The sequence below is a fragment of the Fundulus heteroclitus genome, chromosome 18, assembly GCF_011125445.2.
Source record: "Fundulus heteroclitus isolate FHET01 chromosome 18, MU-UCD_Fhet_4.1, whole genome shotgun sequence".
NCBI lineage: Eukaryota > Metazoa > Chordata > Actinopteri > Cyprinodontiformes > Fundulidae > Fundulus > Fundulus heteroclitus.
The window spans coordinates 24,136,038-24,152,732 of NC_046378.1; the positions used below are offsets into that span (position 1 = coordinate 24,136,038).

General features: G+C 40.5%; 1 protein-coding gene across 1 annotated transcript in view; it reads right to left on the reverse strand.

Annotated features, from left to right (window-relative positions):
* Positions 1-16,695, reverse strand: part of schip1 (schwannomin interacting protein 1) — a 391,477-nt gene that overhangs the window by 77,357 nt on the left and 297,425 nt on the right. The gene's annotated exons all lie outside the window — the stretch shown is intronic.

The window sequence follows — 16,695 nt, forward strand, 5'->3', positions numbered from 1 at the left end:
TGTTGCCCTTCTATCAGCTCGAACCAGTCTGGCCATTCTCCTCTGACCTCTGGCATCAACAAGGCATTTCCGCCCACAGAACTGCCGCTCACTGGATGTTTTTTCTTTTTCGTACCATTCTCTGTAAACCCTAGAGATGGTTGTGCGTGAAAATCCCAGTAGATTAGCAGTTTCTGAAATACTCAGACCAGCCCTTCTGGCATCAACAATCATGCCACGTTCAAAGTCACTCAAATCACCTTTCTTGCCCATACTGATGCTCGGTTTGAACTGCAGGAGATTCTCTTGACCATTTCTACATGCCTAAATGCACGGAGTTGCCGCCATGTGATTGGCTGCTTAGAAATTAAGTGTTAATGAGCAGTTGGACAGGTGTACCTAATATAGTGGCCGGTGAGTGTATATGGAAATCTTTCTGGTGTTTTAGAGAACAAAATAAAAAAAATTGTAAAAATGAATGACCCCATTACAAAATTTGGAGCAGAAACACATTTCCAAATCAAGATTTTTCACATCATAAAGCTTTTAAAACCAATACTTACAGCAGGTGATGCATATATGTTAGAACAGAGAAAAAAAATGTTTATCGAGAGCCGAATCAGAAGACGGGAGAAAAAAAAGCACCAACAACATTGGAACAATGAAGCTTCTCAAACGAGAAGTTTCACTTTAACATAAACTGCAGGTGGTGACTGTGCCTGGTGCATGTTCGGGTTAGAAATACTTATTCTTGCAACTAGATGAGGATACAGCAGTGTTACCTTAAAATAATATTACTCAAGCAGAAGTATAAAGGCATTGTGAAATAAAATTACTTCTAGAAGTACATTTGTTTTAAAATATTACACAAGTAAATGTAACTGAGTAAAATTCAGGTGTTACCACCCTCCTCTGCAGCCTGTGACTGCTATGCAGGGCACTGTTGGGGAGGTAAAAACTTGGATTAAGACATTTAATCCACATTTTGTCATAGATCAAAGGAGTATTACAAGATTAGTCTGACAATAAAGTAGCTAGAGACATGAAATAAGATTATAATGATTTGAATAATGTGGCTTTTTTGTAATCACAGTGAATTAAATATTATAGCAGACAGGCTGTACGCAGCCAAAAGCAGATTTTAATTTGGGGTCACTCTCCGTGTTAAGAAGATCCCACCAGCACTGACAGTGCATCAGTGCAGATTTGGTGGAGGGGGGCCAAGTTTGATGAGCTGAGTTTAAGCTATTCTGGATAATTGGTCATTATTTGGTGAGATGTTCTGATCTTGCAACCACAAACTTTATTTTTTGGAGCAATTTAATGCGACAGACTAACACAAACTAACACAACTGTGAAGAGGGTGGAAAATGAATCATGGTTTTCAAAACTGTTTCACAAATAAAAATGGGAGGGGGGGGGGATTTGGTGTATAATACATTTACTTGCCTTTATTCTGATTGCCCTAAATAAAATCTATTCCACCCAGTTACCCTCAGAAGACAGGAAGTTACTAAATAGTTCACCTGTGTGTTATTAAATCTCTTCATAAATACAGCTAAGAAGGTCTCAGAGATTTGTGAGGCAACATTAGTCATCAGCTCAGCTCATCACGATAAGCTCAGGTAGGCGAACCTTTTAACACGAGAACTTCTAGTCATACACTTCACAAATCTAGAAGTCATAGAAACAATAAAACATTTGCATTTTACCACAAGTTATGTAGTGGAAGAAGCACAGAGGTGGAAAAAGGTCCTTCGGTCATTTGGCATACAAACATACTAACACTGCACATCACCATGAACTAACCGGTGTAACATTGGTTGTGGCAGCATCATGCTGCGGGGTTTCTTTTCTTTTTTCTTTTCTTTTTTTTAGGTAGGGACAGCCAGACAAAGTGGATGAGAAGATGAATGGAGCTAAATACAGGGCTACACAGAAAAGTTCTTTTAAACCTATAAAACATCTGTTCTGCATATTTACTTATATTGTGAATTTCAACGGTGAGCAGAGTTACTTCTTTAAAAGAAACCAACATCTCGTCCAATGCACCACCAGAAAAACCCACTGCCAAGGTTTGAACATTTTCTCCTCTTCATTTTTTTTACAGAAAGCAATCCAACCTGGGCCGCTGAAGGAGCTATAATGGCAACCAGTCACTCTAGAAAAGATACATGCCCTGTCACGGGCACCGCCAAAAGCACGATCTTATCCATTTTGGCACCAGCAGGGAGCCTCATCACTTCTATCAGGACGAGCTCCCCACTTTAATGCCACTCATGCGCTCCCTTTCAGTCGTCCCGTTCCTCCTTCATTAGAGCCTCTCAATGAAACACTCTGGCTTCTTTTTTTTCATCGTCCACTGCCACTCCCGTTCCCCCTCTCCACTTCTTTTTGTATTCAGCGTCTCTCTTCATCTCGCTCTCTCTCTCTCCTCCAGGCACTCTGCACCATCACTGGGGCTCGATGCGCCATCAGAGATGCTGCAGAAGAGGCTGGGAGGGTAAATAGACACGAGGGCATTCAGCACGCAGCGCGCTGGCAGAGACGAGGGGGGTGGCATCATCAGCGTGATAGCGAGAAAACCAGCCTGACAAAAGGAATCAGAAAGCAAATGGACCTTGCAATGGAGTCTCTTGGACAATCCGGAGGCGAAATAACTGCAAAGAGCACCAAAATAGCAGCTTATAGGTGAACAGGGAGCATGACTTTGCAACTCCGTGCTACATTTAGCACAAAACAAGCCATGTCTGGAAAATTACTAGAAGTAATGTTGAGCTCTTAAGTCTCTGATTGCTGTAATTCAAAGAAAATACAGGTCACTGTGAGGTTCGGAGACGAAACTCAACATCTTTTTACTCACGCTGAGAGCTAAAGGTTTTAAAAGGCATTTAATGTACAGTTAACAGAATCAGTGGATAAATGGATGCTATATTTCGGTGATGCGTTATGTGGGAGGAAGGTGATATGAAGTGGGAAGCAAAGCCAGCAAAAGTCTGTCCTTTTTATGTAAACATCCTGCAATTTTAATGGACTTTAATGTCCTCAGCGTGCCCCCATGTGAGCAGGAGGGGACCCACCGGGGCGGAGGGTGGTGGGAGGCTTTCAGGCCACTTTGCTCCTTTAAGTGTGTCAATTTTGTCCTGCTTTCTCCCATCATCCCCTCTCGCCTCATCTTCCCATCTTCTTTCACCCAAGGTTTGCTCATGCATGTTATCACTTAGCTGGCAGCAGAAGGAGGCTTCAGAGGAGGTCTTATAGACGCTCCCCGGGAGGCGTCCAACCCCTTCGCAGCTCTATCCTCATTTTTACTGCCACCCCCCAACAGCTGTCCTCCTCTCTCTCTCTCTGTTGTAACTATTGCGATATTATCCACTTCCTGAATCTAGTATGCACGTGCAGTAATTAATGATCTCTTCTCGCCTCTCTCCTGCACACTGACAGACCGGCAGGTGTTTTCTGAGCTTGAGAAACTCTGAAAGGCGAAGCCGACTTCAAACAGGTGTGACAGTTTTGGGTTTCTCCCATTACCACTAGACTCCTCTCCGCTCTCCTATGAAACCGGAAAATGGCTCTATCCTCACTCCTAAACCTTCACTTGCTACCAGAAATTCACAATACGGCCAACAGTAACAGTGCCACTCGAGGCCGTACCCCATCACGGAGTGCCATTCACCTACAGATCCTGCCCTCATGACGCTGAAACCTTGGGTCGCCATCCTCAAGCTATAAAACCGTTTGGAAAGCAGTCGCAAATCAGTGTGAGAGGGCATCTTAAAACAGGAAATAGACTGTAAAGAATTTCATGACCAACAGCTGCAGATTGCTGTGGAAGAATATAGGTTGTTTGGGATTGCTCGTTTTGCCCAACTGAAATGACTGATGTTGATCATTTTTAAACTCCTGTTTGTTACCAAAACAGGTTTATTGTCCTTTTAATCGCCAGTGATTCTGATGGCTGTTATTACTTTTCCACGTTTTGTCAAGTTGCGGTGTCTAATCTACCTTATTGCCAATTTTTATGTGATAGAGAAAGAAAGTGATGAGAAGTCCAGCTTGCAGTTTATCACCAGCACTTTCAGAAGTCCCCTAATTAGTAAATGGAGTCCAACTTTTTGGCCTACACACAAAACATGACACAGAATGTGCCCTTTGACGCACCATAAACCAGGGTAAAGCATGGTGGCGGCAGCATCATGCTGCGGGGATGCTTTTCTTTAACAGGCAAAGGGAAAGTGGTCAGAGTTGATGGAAAGATGCATGTGGCTACACTACAGCTCAAAGTTTGGGGTCACCCATAACAACCGTATCATGGTTTTCCAAGAAAACTCAGTTTATTGTTCAAATGAGTTGCTAAATGAATCGAACACATAGTCAAGACATTGACAAGGTTAGAAATAGCAATTTTGTGCATCAAACTTTGTTTTCATCAAAGATCCCCCATTTGAAGCAATTACAGGCTTGCAGATCTTTGGTGTTCTAGCTGTCAATTTCTGAGATAATCTGAGGAAATTTCACCCCTTGCTTCATGAAGCTCCTCCCACACTTGGGATTGGCTTGATGGGCACTTCTTATGCACCATACTGTCAAGCTGCTCCCACTACAACACAATATGATTAAGCTCTGGTGACTGTTCTGTGCTTATAGATATAATACCACATTGGCAATGCATAGACTGTATTTCTGATGAATTTAATGTTATTTTAATTGAAGAAAGTGGTGCTCTTCATTAAACATGTAAAGATGTTCCTAAATTACCCCGAAAGTTGAGCAGCTGTGTAATTACAGATCAATACTTGAAAAGGAAATGTTCCAGCAGCTACAGTCGCCTTGTTTAGAAAAAAGCATTTACACGTGTTAGACTGGCTCAGTCAAAGTTCAGACCTACATCTGAACGGGAGTTTGAGGTAAGATTCAGAAATCTCAGTTCACAGAGCTTTCCATCTCATCTGACTGAGTGTTTAAAAAAGATCATGTTACCAATGTAAATGAACATTTTAACCCAACAAAATTTAAATGAACATTTTCTGTTTCATTCAAATTGCATAAACAGATGGTTCATACCCACCATGTGACCTCCTACACACCATATTCAGGAACATGCCTGCTTGCTAAGCTTTCTAATCTTTCTTAAATCGTCCGTATTGCATTTTCCACTGTAAACCAGCTGCCAGCAATCTTGCCCTATGAATTGTAAGTGGTGTTATTTGGTTTTCAGCAAGTTGTGGAATTACTGACAATATAAGTTAGGTATTTATTTTGTTTATAGCTGTTTTAGAGATTTTCAGCCACTTAGAGTGATTCTGACACGAAGAGAAAAATTTTCAGCACGATGTTTACCAATTCAAATCACAGATTAAATCAGATCATACAGCATCAATAGATTACTTCACATAACTAATCAACTTTAATACCACTAAATTTCAAATTTAGGCTAAGGCCACTTAGTTTACCATTGCCCCACAGTCTGCTGTACAGAATACCCAAACAATTCAGACGTAATCAGGAGCAGTCCACACCTAGTTGAAAGAAATCATGCAAACAAAGATGTCCAAACTGTGGACTTTTTACTGGTCATTGTCAGCCAATAGCACTGAGATTTTGAAGCCTTAAGTTGTTTTTTTAATGAATTGCAATTAATGAACAAACATAACAAACCCTATGAGCTGCTGTTTCTTGTGTTTTCCTCCTTGACCTTCACCCTTCTAATTGCCTAATATCATCCCAGATCCTCTCTTTGACCCTGTGAAAAATACATTTTACATTTCAACTGCAGTGAGAGAAACTTCCAACTACTTTCAGTCTTCCAGCAACCTGTCCATATGTGCAGTTGGGAGGTGTGTGCGCTTCTCCTACTGGTGGGAGACCTATTGCAAACAGAAAACACTGCATATCAATCTATGCATGTTTTTTTAATAAATTTATTTCAGATGCTTGATGAAATCAGCCAGAGCGGAGGTTGGACCCTATAGCACTAAAAGAAATTACGCTGAATCACTGTCAGCCTTGTTTGGGTGGGATTAGATTGCAATCCAGGCACGAGACAAGCTTGGGCATTACTCTTTCAAATTTTATGACGCACAAAACTCAGAAGGCGTGCATGGGCCACACCTCGCCGATATTACCAGAATCCTCTGCACCACACAAACTTTCCTAATTGCACCTCTGGAGTTGTGTGCGTACTAGAAACAGTAGGAGAACGTTCATGCTCTATTGGGCATAACTGGAAGCAAACTATTGATACTGTTGAACCTTATAAAACCCCAAGACCCTGCTGAGACCATCCAAGTTCTGGTTAATTTTTAATGGCATGGTGCAGCATTAGTTAAGAATAAAGGGGGCCACACTAGCACAGTTCTTTTTCCTGTTTTGTAGACTGTAGTTTATTTTATAACACAAAACCCTTGTGTTGGGCATAAAAAATAAAAACACATAGGAGCTATATGGTATTCTAAAGTGTGTGTGTGTATTTTTAACAAGTCATATTTGGTTGTTTAAAAAAGTCACACTGAGTTGTTACAGAAATTGCTTTATGTTCTTCCTTTGTTTTTTTCCCCCCTTGCATTTTGGCACTTCATATACTTTATGTGCACACACCAAAGTACTTCAACAAAAACGCACGCCTAAAGCCAATAGAACGCTGCAACAGAAATTACAAATCTTGCGATACATAATCCTGGGACGACAGTTCAGCAGAGTGGGAAATAAAAAAGCATTAGAAAAAGAAATATGCCGGCGAATGGCTGAGGGTAACACAGGAGGAGGCTGGAGGAGAAGAATGAGTTTTTAACAACCTCCAGCATCTCAGCGCAGTGTGAACAAGGTGAGGTCATCTCTGGGGGGACCAGGGGCTGAATTCTAATCACAACAATAAGGTCAAGTAATCCCCATCTGCCCAAATGTCACTGTTCCCCTATTCTGACACGGCTCCCCACGCACTGCATCACAACAACCACCTATCGATCACACACTAATTAGGAATGGATGAAGCCTGCAGTATGCTGCGGAGAACAACACACGGCTGTGGACAAAACTGCTCTCGCGTTAACAATGGAGTCCAAACATACTGCTTTTAAACACGCGCTCACGCAGATATTAATGTGACTTGGCTGTTTGTCTTAACGACGCCCTCCTGGGACAGGATGTCAGGTGAGTAATGTCAACCGAGCTGAATCGAGCGCAGCTTGAAAGGAAATGGGGACGAAAAAAGAAAATGACCCATTTTTACAGAAGAAAAAAAAAGCAGTAAGACGGAACATTCAGATGCACAGAAATTCTTTTTATCTGGAACAGCTGTGACCCCGTGAGAAACAAACTAAATATTACAATGATTTCTTTTCGTTTTTTTAAGATTTAGAGGAGAGAAGCAACTGCTGACCTCGGCTTGACGGAAATTGCACCTACACTTGTCTAACGATAAATAACAAACACTTTTTTTTTTATAGAACAAGCAGTGACAGTTTACAACTGTATTACAGTCTGCTATAAAAGAAGCTTAAATAACACTGTAGGAATGCAAAGTTTGTATTCTGTGAAGGAAGTACTTCACAAATTAATACATTAATTCAGGATGAACGCAAGTTCAAAATGGCTGTAACATACGTGTATAATTTTTTAATCCAAACAAGATGAAATATTTTTTTTAATGTAATATGAAAAGCAGAGCTAAGCTTAAAACAAAAGTTTTATAAATTTGTGTTTGGATGATTGTTTTTTTTGTGTATTAACCATATTCTTAGCAATAAATCAAACGCCTGTTTATTTCCCCTTGAACGGTGCCACAGTTGTAAGGAAGTTGTTTGTTGGTTGAGCAGCAGAGTTGTGAATGTGGTCTGTGCCCATTAAAAACTTGCCAAATCCACTCTGCCAATGCCTAACAGCTTTTAGTGGAGGAAGTGCGATGGTACAGAATGACATCTCCCTCACCGGAAACACACGGCTCGTCATCACTGGAGACAAGCTCAGTGCAGACAGATACTGAGATCCGTTTGCAGACCAAGTGGCAATCCAGTATCCCCACTTTTAGGGACCAAACTATGTCCGCCAATATGTTAAAGCAGACTGGTGTTTATCAGAAGCTACCCCAGAATTCAAAATTTAAGATGTAATATCTCCCCTGGAGTCCCGATCTCGGCCTGATTAAACACGGGTGAGCTCAGCTAGGGTGTAGTGTTTATGCCAGTGGACCAACACAACCACTGTGACTGACAAAGCCGCAAATGCTGAAGAGTGTGACGCTGCTGCAAAGCAGTATGTGACCAAGCAGGTGACCAGCCTGAGAGGAGGGTGCCAGACTGTTGTGGTTACCTATGGTTCTCCCACACACTACTTGGGGTCTATGTCTGCTAAAAGGAGGAAGAAAAAAAGGTTAAATTCCAAATATGTCTCGTCTTTTCAAACTTCAACCGTAAATCCAATAACCCACATAGAGAAATTGACAATGGCAGAATAAGCTGTTTGGCATTAGCAGAGAAGATTTGACAAGCTTTTCATGGGTGCAACCCACATACTCAAATCTCCTGCTCGACCCACAAATCTAAGTCTTTAAGCCATCAGAGAAGTTCTGTTTAATTTATGTCTTATATCTGTATGTCAGGTAAGAAACAGCGCTGGGTTTGGCTTCTGAAAGTGAGCTTGTCTCTCTAAAGGAACGCCATTTAATTACAGTCAATATTTGATCTAACAAGAGGCACAATTACTTTTCCACATGGCCAACTTGGTTTGGATAGCTTTTCTTTCGTTTAATGAATTAAATAATTATTTTAAAACTGATTTTTGTATTTATTCAGGTTTGTCCAATAATAATATCTGAGGATCTGAAACATTATAATGTGACAAAAAAAGCAAACAGAGAACAACTTCGGAAGGGGGCGAACACTTTTTTTTTTGCCCTCCTTCCACTAAGCAGCTATTCATCGCTAAAATATCTACACAATTGTTTTCTTCAGAGTAGGAGAGTGCAGATTTTGTCGACTGATGTGTTGAAAAAAAAAATCCCAATTTCATTAAAGAAGAACACCAACCTGCAGCCCATCGAATTTGTATTCAACATTTCAAACTCAGTTTGTTCTCTCTTGTAGCTAAAGCAGGGAAATGAGAATGAAAACAGCTTTATTTAAAATTCAGTTAAATCAAAACACAGCTCATGTAGGCAAAAAAAAAAAAATGTAAATGAGCTGGTAAAATCCGGCTTGCAAATGTTAAGCAATGTAATAATAATTACGCTAATTGATGCATGATATCACGAATGTGAACAAGCTGAATTCCATGAATCTAGGACTAAATGTTTAGGACGTAAAATGTTAATTCGCCTGAGCTGAACTCAGGCTTAGTTCATGTTGAAGCTGGATTAGCACAACACTGGGTTCCAACGTTAAATGACTCCTGGTTGTGAAACATCGGCATTTATATCGCCGCGACTTGCAGTTTAACTTCAAAAGGTCGGAAGTTTGTCATCAAATTTATGTCCCTTCAACATGTGCGGTAAGCAATTAGGCACACACAGCGACGCGAGCTGTGGCACACACTCAGTCACTTCCACCAGCAGCAAAGAGAACCAGAGAGATGTACTATGCTCTGCCATCTTGTTCGGCTCATCTAAACCAACATCTAGATGGGACTGACAGCACTGTCATAGCAACAAAGAGCGAGAGTGCAGCACCACAGCTAGTGTATGAGTCTGTGCGCGCGTGTTTGTGCCTCTGTGTAAGTGAAATGTGTTTTGAAAAACGTGAAAAAGTCTTCACAGGAGGCCTTGTCAAATACACTGGAGTTAAAGGGGGACACGTCAGCAAGTTGCAGCAAAAAAAAAACAGAAAAAAAAAACTGAGAGAGGAAGCGCATTCAGAACAGAAAGGGCAGGAAAGCTGCACAAAGATTCAACAAAGAAGGGAATGGCAGAAGAAATAAACAGGAAGAACACGAATGGTGCAATGGACACAGAGAAAAGTTAAATAAAAAAAATAGGTTTGTGTTATATGAGCCTTCGGGAATTCTGGTTTCAGAAGGTATGATGGAGGAGCGCTGTTACAAGTGGCGTTATTAAACTGATCCGGCTCATATCATATTTAACTACCTGGGAGGCGTGTTGGAAGGACAAAGTGAGAAAAAGATGCTAATGCAATACAGCAATAATACGGATTGACTTTGGTAGTCACATCTATCTCTATCCAATTTAAATACCTAAAGCCATTTTCAAATTAAATAAAAATGTGTCAGATTTTGATGGCATCATCAGTATGTGCTACAGTTTTATCTTTCCGTTATTTCCCCTTTATCTCACCTGTTCTCAGTTTATTACCCCGATAAGAGATTTATTATAAACACCTACAAGTCTGCTGACTAAGACGTGCATTATCTATGCATCCACAGAGGATCACACACAGCAGCTTATTGCTCATAAAAATGCAGCGAGGCTTTAAATCCTGGGCACATGTACACAGACACACACTCCGACCTACGTGGGGCTTGTTTTTCATGCAATTATCAGCATGTCTGCGCAATCAAAAAGAGCTTAGAAATGGATGGAGCTCTGTAGAAATGGGCCGTTAAATCTGGCCTCCATAACTGCGAGAAAACAAAACGCTGTGGCAGTCCTTACGACTCCGAGCACAATTATGCCACCTCTGGCTGTCTTCTGCTGCTCTCGGGCAAAATGGATTTGTAGATTAGTTTTGCACTTGACTGGTTTCGTCTGGCAGCCCCAGCCGGTCTTCGTGTCACACGCTGACAACAGGTTCACCACATCCTCAGGTCTGCTCGCTGCTAGACGGACCCGTTCGGTTCTGCAGAAGTGTGCCTGTCACCGTCACCACGCCCGCTTCCTGCTCAGCGCAAACGTGAGACGAAAGATGGCTCTATGAGGGGAAACATGGATGTCATGGAGCCAATGTGGCTATGATGGTTAAAGTAAGGAAAAAAATGTGGTTATGGAGGAAAAGACAGATGAAGGTAACAATACTGGATATGCAGTTCTTTAGAGAAATAACTAAATATTGTAACACCGTTTTAACAAGCTATATTCCTTAACACCTACGGTGAAGACATTGCTGGTTTTATTTGTTAGCTTTACTGATAAAGAGGTGTAAAAAAGTTTAGCAGTGGCATTACCTGACTTAATAGTTTAGAAAAATTAAACCTTTGATTTGTATAGTTTTGTACTTTCACAAAATAGCTGTTTCAACAAAATCTCCAGTGGAAAAACACCTCTTATCATTATTATTGTTATTATTATTTTAATACAGATAGTCTCATTGAGACACAAGTCCTTCTTTACAAGAGAGACTTGTAAGCACATATCTAAAAAGTAGTAATTGCACACCTCTGGGTCATCCAGAATCCTAGGCCCTCTCTTACACTCTCCTCTCTTGGGTTTCGGGTTTCCCACAGGATTTGGGTCTGATATGGTGATGAAATAAAAGGACAATTGTTTGCACTAAAAATGACAAAAGTCTCACTTTGCATCAGTTGCCTATATGCTAGATGGCAATGTTTGGATCATTCATGTATTGAGGTTGGGGGGCTACACAGGTAGCCTCGTGAGACCATCCTGAGCTCGCGAGCTTTCAAGGTTTCACTCGCAGATCAGTCTGGATACTCTCCGTTAAAAAAAATTTGAAGCCGTTCACCAAACAAACGTCCAATCAGCGTTGGCTTTGAGGCGGGTTGAGGTGTGACGCAACGAGAACCGCGACAGTTCAGTCTAAACAACATGGCGGCTTCAGCCGATGAAACTAGCGTTAGCGTGGCTATCGAGCAAGTTTTATCAGAATTACAGAGTATTTCTTTGCTGAGCTAACGAGCCTTTACCTGCAGCAGCAAGAGTAGCTTGGCTTGTGGTTGTGTTTTCGTCGTCGCTCGTAACAGAGCGACGACGAAACATGTTGACGAGTACGTCATATGCTTCGTTGATCTGATTGGTTTATTTGGCCCGTCTATCACCAACATAGGCCAATCAGCTAACCAGTATTTTCGCCCCTTCCCAAAATTACTTCAACGGAAGGTTTCCAGATGGATATGCGAAGCAAATCTATCTGGCGGCGTCAGGTTACTACACAGGATCCCTCAAAGGGCAGTAAAATGGCCGCCCCAGGTGGCCTTTGGACACTGCAGCACAGGAAAAACATTTCAATTCTGCACCGATAGGCCACAGCCCAAGACCTAAACCAGCAAACCTTGTAGCTGGAGGTCAACACTGTTTAGACACACACAAACAGCGATGTCGGTACGATGAAAACAAGCCTTCATGTTCTGTAATGTGGATTATCGCTTTAGAAATAAATGTCATCATCCTCATGTCTTCCATTGATCCTCACAGCTATTGGGTGCTATCTTGTGATTTGTGTCAACTTTTTATGAAACCAACAGATGTGCTTTAATACGAACTTCACTTGTTGATTGGCTGCTTGTACAAAGAGAAGAAAGCCAGCTTGAACTTCTTGCTCTACGTATTTAACAGAATACATATTTTATGGCGGGATCTGACATGCCAAAGAAGACTAAGGCCTTGTCTTGGTTGATCTGATCACGAGTGACAGCCGTGACTACATCCATCAACACCTGTTTCTCCACAGGGGCCTCCAGTGATTGCTTGTGATGAGATATCCATTCCCTGATTTATAGTGCAAAGAAACAAAGATGCTGGCTCCATGAAACCCGGCCACTCAGAAAAACTAAAACAAATAAGACATCAGAAATGCAAAATCTGAAATTACAAATATCAGTAACAATCCTGCTCCAGCAGTTTCTAATTCTGTTATTCTTTTGATAGTAATTTGTGAGCTCAAAAAAGAGCCTTTGCATGTTTTTTACACATCCATTTTCTCCAAATTATATCTTTTTTTTTGTTTCTGCTAATCAGACTCTGAACTCAAGTCTTTTTACGCTTTCTTAGTCCGTCCATTGATTTAGCAAAAACAGGAATCAAGGACGTTAACTCTGATTCACTGAGGAGGCGTTGTCTTCAGGGTGATGTGCAGTGTTGTTTTTTCAACACACACACACACACACACACACACACACACACACACACACACACACACACACACACACACACACACACACACACACACACACACACACACACACACAGCATTTGGCATGTTGACGGTTTTAATGTTCGTCTCATCTAACTGGATCAGCTTCCTCCACATGTTTGCTGTGTTCTCCTACATGGCTTACACCAACTGCACATGGCATTTATAATGACTTTCTTTTCTTCTTGACACTCTATCACAAAAGGCTAGATTTGTCTAGTAGTTGTCCTGCTAACGGATTTTCCCTCCTTAGTTCTGGATCTTTGCAGCTCATCCAGAGTTACCATGGGTCTCTTGGCTTGAAAGATGCACTTCTTTTCCACTTCACAATTATATGTCCCTTTGTCTTGGTCTATCAGATAAAATCCCTCTACAACATCATCAAGTTTGTGGCTAAAAGATGATGAACTGTCAACAAAAGAAGTTGATTGGAAATCAGATGCAGCTTTCAAAGCAGCCTTTTTTATTTGTGTGCATCAACTTCACCAGCAGACACATGTGTACCTCAACCAACAGGCCTAATTTTAGACTCTACTTTAGCCACTGCCAGACATCCTCTATTTTGGTCCATAAATCCAACAAATATCTCATCTCTTTCTCCTGTAGTCTCCTTGGCCCTTTGGGAGGACAACAGTCGGCTGGGTTGTCAGGCTGCAGAGCCCTCTGAGATAGCAGGGATGACAAAACATGCTCTCTTGGGGATTGATGGAGGAAAGACTGCATTGACTGAAAAGCAGAGTTGGAAGGAGAGAAAATAAGAGAAGGAGACAGGAAAGTGCAAAGAACGGGACAAGCTAGTTCGTGTTGTGGTTTAACCCCTTCGAGGCAACATTTTGAGCAAGGCAGCTTTCCCTGAAACCTGAATCTCTTATCATTGAAGTAATTTAAAAAAAAAAACAGGAGATGTGGTCCACTCTAATATCGCTACCTCAACGCTCTCGATCAGAAACCTGCTAATCAAGAAGCAGAAGTGATGCAAAACACTGAACTTTCCTTCAGGAATGGCTGCTCAACAGCCGGCAAATACACCATTGACTCGTTTCTTAACCAAACGTGCAACAGTAAACAGTGCGTGTGAGTTTATTTGTCTTAGTCCACATTTTTTTTGTATCGTTTGCCTCCAGCCTTGGTGCTGGCCGGCCTCTCTCTGGGGCCCATCTGTGTAACCATAGTGATTGAGCGGTCTCCATCTCTGTGTGTTCATCTCGTCTTCCCACTGGGTTGTGTCTCGCTCCATTTCTGTGTGTTGGTTTATGTAATCATCCTGCAGCCAGAAGCACACAGGTTAGGTGATGCATTCATTTTAAGAGCTCATTAATTTCCCTTAAACTGCCACCATCTAACACCGACTGTCTGGAGGATACTTGAGTCGGTCTGCGCCTGTGTTGCCATGTGTGCGCGTGGCGTGTGGTTATCGGTGGATCTGCCACACCTTCTGTGGACAGAGCTGGGTGACATACACCAGACAGCTGCTTGTTAAATTTGAGTTTGAGCAATGTGCCATGTAAGCAGATGCACACATATAGAGAAATGTATTTAAGTTTAGCCCGGAGCTATATTGGTAGACATTAGACCAATAATAGAGTAGTGCCCAGTCGGTCTGAATTAATGTTTTAGTTGACACCCTTTCCTAATCTATTTGTAAAAAAGTGGAAAAACTATGACATAAAATAAGGGAAATTCAGTATTATCAGAAATGCATAGAATTTTCAAATCTGAGTAAAAAAATACGTACAAAAAATACAAATAAACACAATCTATTCACAGAATGACTGAATGTGAGAGGCTCGGATTAGATGCCAGACACAGAGGTCTATCTTGGGACAGGGGCATGTTCACCTCTTTTAAAGAACAACACAACCAATTTTCCTTAAAATAGGACATGAGCTGTTTAGTTTTAAAAAAAACAATCCTTTTTGTTCAATAATGCAACAGACATTTTTGAACTGGTCATAACCCTGGATTTTTTTAATTTCCTTTTTTACCTGTGGTGTGGAAATTGATGCAGACTAGTTACAGTATTGGCAAAATAAGAAAAAAAGCCTGTTTGATCATAAATGTTTTGCTACAAAAGATAAACCCAAAGCTTTGAATAATGTTTAGAGTTCAGAATGCAAACCAAAAGTGACTTTTTTAATACATTTTTTTAATTTCTTGAAAGCTTTTTTTTTTTTTTACTTGAGTTTGGTTTTTGGAAGAAAAAGCGATTTCTCTTGGTCCGCAGACAGCAGAAGTAGTTAGTTTTTCACATAGCAGAACTATATCTTGAATGTGTTGAAGTAGTAAATTTTTCAACAATCCCCACCCAGCAATGCCCACCACTGACTTGGGTGAAAAATGTAAGCTTTGTTAGACTGTTAAACACGGATAAGATGGGATATTCAGGTAACTAAACTGTAAACCTCAAATAAATATGGGCCAAACCCCACATGAGTAAACATTTTCAATTTGTGCAGTACTGCAACAAAGTATTTGATTGGTTTTGGTCACATTTTGTTTCAGATCAAACACACTTTAGAAGAATAAAATACAATACCCTTTATTGTCTCACAGTGGGAAAATTCAGGTGTAACACTAGCAAAGTGAAAGGCAAATGGAAGCATTCAAATACACGCAAAAAACAAAAAAAGTTAAGAGTATAATTTATAATAACATAAGCAATAACATATATAACAAAATAGGTTTTTGTTATACCACGTTTGTGGTATTATACAGCAATATTTGATAAATTAGAATATGTATTTCTAAGAGGCTTGTTTGTCCCATTAATAGTAAGCCTACGCTTTGGAAAATAAACCCTGCTTTTCATTAAGGCCCATTTCTGCATGAAAGATGTTGCTTTTTTATTGGTCTGATGCAATATTCTAATCTTAATGCTATGTTTTTATTAGCTGTAGGTAGGGAATAAACATTACAGAAATAAAGGCTTTAAATTATTATCAGTCTGTGTTCATTTAGATATTGTTTTTCCTTTAGTAAATTGAGTTACTGAAATAAAAGAACTTTTCAATAATATTCTAATCTATTAAATATGATGTATATGGTAGCTGTATTGTCAATCATCTTCCCAGTTACCCTGTTCCATGTGTGTCAGAAACAGACTTTACACCGCAACAATAATTTGATTTTTTTTCTTATCATACATTCATTGTGTTTTATGAGACTTGTATAATATATAATACAAAGCTGATAAAACTGTGACTTATGGTATTATACGTATGGTTTTATACGTATACAATATCTTCATAAATAACTGTGTAGGTTAAATAAGGTCATTCCAGTCTTTTTCTCTCTCTGAGGCATAGCTACCTCATTAACTGCCGCACAGAAATCTGTGTTAGAGCACAGGCAGGAAGCAGAGTGGCTGTGAAAAACTGTGAAAACTTATGTCAGCGTGTAGTAGTAGATTAGAGAACAAAATAAAGGGTAAAAAAGGGGAAAGGCAAGGGAGCCATGTTAATGAGCAGGTCCATCTCTGCTTGCATCTCTGTCCTGCCGGTTTTCTTGAAGTGTAAAAAAAAAACTACCAGTGTAGTGTTGAATATGTTTTAGAAGAGAAGTCCACCAGCAGAGCATCTTGAGAGTCCTCGACTATCAAGAATCTGTGGTGGTGCCATAATCCTTTTCGACTCCGTTTCTTCCTTTTGTTTGTGTTCTCTAGTTGTGGCTATTTCAGTTAATT